This window comes from Heterocephalus glaber, unplaced genomic scaffold (genome assembly GCF_053883595.1).
Source record: "Heterocephalus glaber isolate CG9 unplaced genomic scaffold, H.glaber_assembly_v1.0 deba00001442, whole genome shotgun sequence".
Taxonomy (NCBI): Eukaryota; Metazoa; Chordata; class Mammalia; order Rodentia; family Bathyergidae; genus Heterocephalus; species Heterocephalus glaber.
In genome coordinates, this window is record NW_028258296.1 from 23,322,027 (window position 1) to 23,328,026 (window position 6,000).

Here is a 6,000-nt window from a genome sequence, read left to right on the forward strand (position 1 = left end):
TACATCTCTACACTACCAATAACTCCCTTCCTCTGTAAGTAAGAATACTGACTCGGGGGAAAGATATGATATGTGGGGATTGTATCTCATCAACCCTAAATTTTTTGTTTGGAGCTTTAATTGTTTTAATGTATAGCTTCCATGGAAATCTGAAGAACATTTATGAGTTTTAAAAGGATGGTAGTCACTCAAAGATGTGGGGGTTGACTCACACCTCCAATATTGCTTTGATCATGATGGGAACTTAAATTGACATTATTCATCTGAGAAATACATGCATGTTTATGTCTGTGGATGTATGTAAGAAGAGGGGAACAATCTTCCATCCTTCCTATAGCAATTCAAATTCTTCACTCATTGTTTTGGGGGAACAATTTGTCAGAAACATGTATAATGACATAGAGAATTAGTATACACTTCCCAAGCTCTCTACACTAATATTCTACATCATTTTTTTCTCAAAACAGGAATTAAGAAGAAAAGCCATAAGTAGAAAGGTTCTTAAAATCATCAGGCAAAACCTGAGTAAAACTTACACAGTGTTTTTGCATGTAACACAGATGATCATAAAGATTACTCTTTTCTGGTTAAGTCAACAAAGAAAAGAAAAAGATAGACTGCTTTTTACTTTCTTTCCCTGTGCTTTCTGCATAAATTAATAATCCTGCCTACCCTCACCTCCCCAGTAGTGGAGACTGAAGCCAAGACCTTTGCACTGAACACTCCAGTCTTTTCTTTAAAAAAAAAAAAAAAAATTGTGACAAGTTTTCACTAAGTTCCTAAGTTGCTCAGCTGGACTTAAACTTTCAGTCAGCCTGCCTCAGCCTCCCAAAGTACTGGGATTCCGCCACGCAGCACCACACGTGGCTTGGCAAACGTTTTGTGATAAACTTCACCTACCCAAGAGAAGGCTTGTGTGCACGAGCAGACATAAACACAGTGGTCTAATAAGCAGCGGAGAGGCCACTTGTTGCTGGTGGGCACCCTGGAGAGAAGCCAAGTGGAGCCATGCACATAGGAGAAGCTCTCTTCCAGAGACAACATTAATTCTTTGTCCTTGGGGAAAATTGGTAATTAATAGCAAAAGGCAGCCAACGTGAATTCTAAGTCACTGTTCCAAAATGAATGTAATATGAATATAAACAAATTCTGATCATACTTTTTATAGTTAATCTTTTCTTTTGGAAATATTGCTACAAAAGCTTTGTGAAAACATGGGAACGGGAAATGACACATTAAGATAAATTCTATAAACGATTCATACACTGATTAAAATTCCAATTGAATTTTTTAAAAATGCTATGTAGAAAATACTACAACAATGAGAATAGTAGAGTTATGGATAATAAGTTTCAAATTTTATGTAATGTGATCATATGATTCTAATTATTAAATTCTATGTCCAATAAGAAGATAATCATGGTGGGGCATTAAAACGTTTTGTGTGTGTGTGTGGTACTGGGAATTGAACTCTGGACCTTGTGCTTGCGAAGCAGGCATGGTGCCATTCAGCTAAATACCCAGCCTGGGAATTAAAAAGTCTTGAGTACACTTGTTTGTTGAATCACTTGTGTAAGAGGTGGGTCAAACAAAATTTGAATTTCTTTGTTTCTATATTTCACATTCAACAAAAAGGGAGTAGTCTAAGAGGAGTGTTGGAAAAATTGGAGAGAAGAGAACACAATTTTGGAATGGTTGCTTGGTCTGAAACTGGAACTTCCATTAAATTAATTTCAGATACTACACAGATATTTCTTTTCTCTTCCTGTTAAAATGCTTCCCTGGCTGTGAGACTGAAGAAAACCAAAGTTTTCCAATCTATCCATCTCCTATCTTGGCTAGAAAACTAGGAAATGGAATGATTTGGGTTGTGTCTGTAGCTATCACAAAATAGGGATGAGACACACTCAATATATTTCAGCCACATAAACTCCTGCTAAGTTAGACCATTCATGGATGTTAAATTTTCAAGGCATTTGTCAACTCAGAAAGGAGAAAGGACGTGTCTAAGACCTCAAAGCTAGCAAACGGCAGAGTTGGTAAAATGGCTCAAATGATTAACTTGACTGTCTGATCAACTACCGAGATACAGATATAGATATATATATAGATAGATATAGATATATAGATAAAGGTAGAGATACATTCACCTTGAATAATCAATTATATTTCTCATATGAATTAGCAAAATATCTCATTTTCCCTTTTAACTTGACATGATTCCTCACCATGTCTCTTAACCTCTTCCAAAAAACAAACAAAAAATTTTAAAAAACCAAAAGAATGATTTTGGTGAAGCAACTGCAATGACAATGCCAACAGCTTTGACAGGCAGGACAAACCCAGTAACCCAGGCTTTTGGTCTTGGGAGTGGAGAGGTACAGGGTTCTAGCTGGAGGTCTTTGGTATAAAAACTCGGGTGAAGGGCATGGCGGTCATGGAAGATAATAAGAAAGAAAAAGATTCTTCCCTAGAGCCTTTTCCATTACCTATTGAGATGGGATAAGCTCAGGAGGACGAATCCTAACATTCTACACCTGATCAAATAATAGGAATTCATTTAGAACAAATACAATATTAAAAGCTATTTTTTGCCACAAAATTAATTGATTAACTTTTCCCTCTACAAATATATTACGAAAACTTTCTCACTGCACAAACTCTCCAAACAAAATTAATGGTTTTGTTTTGAAAATTAATTTAGATATTAAAAAATTATATTTTCCACTAAGATCTCCGCTACTCAGATTAAATATTAACCAAAAGCTGTCTTCTGCTTAAATAGAATTTAGCCTTTGAAGTGTTTTTATTAATCTCTTCTGATGTAGGTGCTTGAAATTCTATGAGAGTGCTGCTGCCACCCATTCTGTGCATCACTTACTGTAATTTATTTTCAGAACATAATTCTATTTATAAATGAAAATCCTATTAAAAGAAGACAAGAAAAATTAGTCCTAGACTTTGCATTGGTAGAGTAGAAACAAAATGAGCGGCCTAACCTGAAGTGACATTTACAAATTACCTGTTAATTTAAACCGGGTTGAGGGATGACAGAGTTTAGTCAGACTGACAGGAAGTACCGAAGGAATGACAGTTGAGTCTGGAGTGGTCATAAAGCTCTCACTGCTGCCACATTTATCTGTGTTCCTTCACTACCCCACCACCTCCCCAAAAGCTTTCTGCCTAGTAAATAATATATTTGTAAAAATATTTAGATTTTTGGCAGACCAGTGAGTAAAGGTTGTACACAGCCAGATGCTCCCCTCCTTTGTTCTGAGGGAGAAAATCACTTATTAAAAATGGCTTCTGGCATTAGTCATGTGAGTGCCCACCCTCTAACTAGTCAAGCCCAAATACCAGTTGTATCCTTCCTGGGAGTCTTCAGTTAAGCATGAGGGCCCGCCAGGCACATGCAGCTGAATACCCACGGTGGGCACATCGATCTGCACTCCCTTCAACCTGCACCCAGGGATTTTTTTGTTGAAAAAGAGCTGCTAATTCTTTTATTTCTTCTACTACATTTTTGCAATATAACATACAAAAATATCTTGTACATAAAATCTTAAAATGTTTTAGAAGGGAGTCTAAAAGGGAAACAATTACTTTAGACTTAGATGTAGTTAAATTTAAATAGCTGCCAGCCAGAAGAAATACCTGAAGATACTATACACATCTGAATAGTTTAATAATTAGAACTTATTTTCAGAGCACATTCAGTTTACAAAGAAGTGTATTTTTCTATCTAGTGAAGTATGTTCCTAGTAGCAGTAACAAGAGCTACACTTGTTCGTAGAATGGAGATCTACACATAGGGTGCGTGCACATACACAATACAAAACACACACATCAATAGTCTAAGCAGTAGTTCAACCTTTCATAAGACCTCTTCTTACCTTAATGAACAGTACTGGTGTTTATTTTTTTAACTGGGATACCATCTTGACATTTATAAATTAATGATAATCAATACATTTAAATAAAAATGAAATATAAAAAGAAGTTAAAGTATAGTAATATTAAGATACAAATGAGACCATCTTTATATGCTTAAATTAATAACAATAAGGGCTGGAGGTTTATCTCAGTGGGGCCAGCGCCTGCGAGGTTTTGATCCCCAGTTCTGCAAAAAAATAAAAAATTAATAACAATAAAATATCCTGCCATTTCATCTGCCTGCATCCTAGTTAAAGTTCTTGTCCTCTTTTACCTTTTTTGAATGAGTTTCTACATTGCAGAATACAGTAGATTTCAAGGAAGCACTGGACACTTTCTTGTCCTCTCATTCTGGAATTCTATGAGCTGTGCAGAGGTAATTCTGGAAGACAAAAATAACTGCTGTGAACACTTCACACCCTGATTCTCAGAATCTTCACACAACTTTCAGTAGCTACTCCAGGCTGAGTAATTGTTGAGTATAAGCCACTTCTCTGAATCAGTGTATTTTTGTGTTTGTGGAGAAAGTGACTGTAAGCGAGGGCAGGGGAATGGGAAAAAATAAGACTCAGGATATATCACGTACAGTTACAAATTCCCTATGATGAATGTGATCATTATGTATACCTAAAATATACCAATAAACCTAATCGATTAAAAAAAAAGAGGAAAGAAAAAAAGTCAATGAACTTTTAATGATTGTTTTAGAACAGGCATGTTACTAAAGTAAGAAAATATTTTATCTTGAAATTTTGATCCAATGTTCCAGATTTTGCATCATTTGATATCTGGAAATAAGATATAACTGAACTACTCAACACTAGCTCAATCAGAATAATCACATGAATAACTAGTAATTCTCTATAAGAATCCATTTTTTGTTTGTCCTGTTTTGTTCATTTAGACAAGGTCTCACTGTTATAGTTCAGGCTGGCCTTGAACTCACTATGTAGCCCCACCTGTCCTTGAACTTGTGGTGTACCTCCTATCTTAGCCTCTGGAGGGCTGGGATTATAGGAGTGCACTACTATGCCTGGCTAAGCACCTATTTTTTAACTAATGAAAATGTCAAATTGAGTAGGAAAATTTGACACTTGGAATTCTGATGAAAACCCTGTGTTGGAAAACAAATCCTTCTTTTGGGGAGTACCTCAACCCAGCTGGATGAGAATGTGTCCTCCTTCAAGTCCCCTCCACACAAACCCTATGGTGTTTATGATCAAGTCTTTAAAAGTTAAGAAAATTTTAAAATAAACTTCAGAAAGTGACAACCAAGAGAAATTGTTTAACATTTCCTTCCCCACTCCAGAAGTGCCCTAGGAGAATTTCTCCAAACACCATTTACTATAAAAAAAAAGAAAATCAAAACCTCCCTTGTCCTGTATGACATGTAAAGAAGCATTTTGTACTAAATATTACTGTTGAGTTTTTCTTCAATCTGGGTTTAGAGATAAATTATAAATTATCTGTGTCTTAGACTCTTCTGTCACATTGCTGTCAAGAAGCATATGCCTGTTTGGACAATCCTGGTTATTTCTACAAGATTTATGAAATGCTACTTTGCTCGAAGATTGATATCCATGTCCTTATTCAGTATATCAAGGGCATATGATAATGATAGCGATCAATGTTATTTTAACACTGCACAAAGGCCAAGGTGTCAAGCCCATCACTTTATTAGACAACAGGACTATTGATTATTAACTAGAGACTGGCTAAAATCGAAATACTTGTACAATCTCCCCATGCCAAAAACTTATCGGTGGGTGAGCAGATTACATAATCTGTCAACCACTATGAAACTCTCTCAAAACTAGACAGGGAGGGTTTGAGGAGCATCTCAAAAGACATTTCAGAAGGAGCAATTTCTCCTTTCCATTCTCTGACCCTCTGTTATCCTCCCTCCCAAAGCTGAAATCATTTTAGACTTACAAGACTGCTGAAGGTTGACCTTGTGATACAAATGCTCATTAAAAACTAAAAGGAAGGAGATGAGAAAACTATTAAGATTTGGGTGAGAGTAGTGGGGAGAGAAAGAAAGAGGTCACAAGTACGAGGGGAGATGAC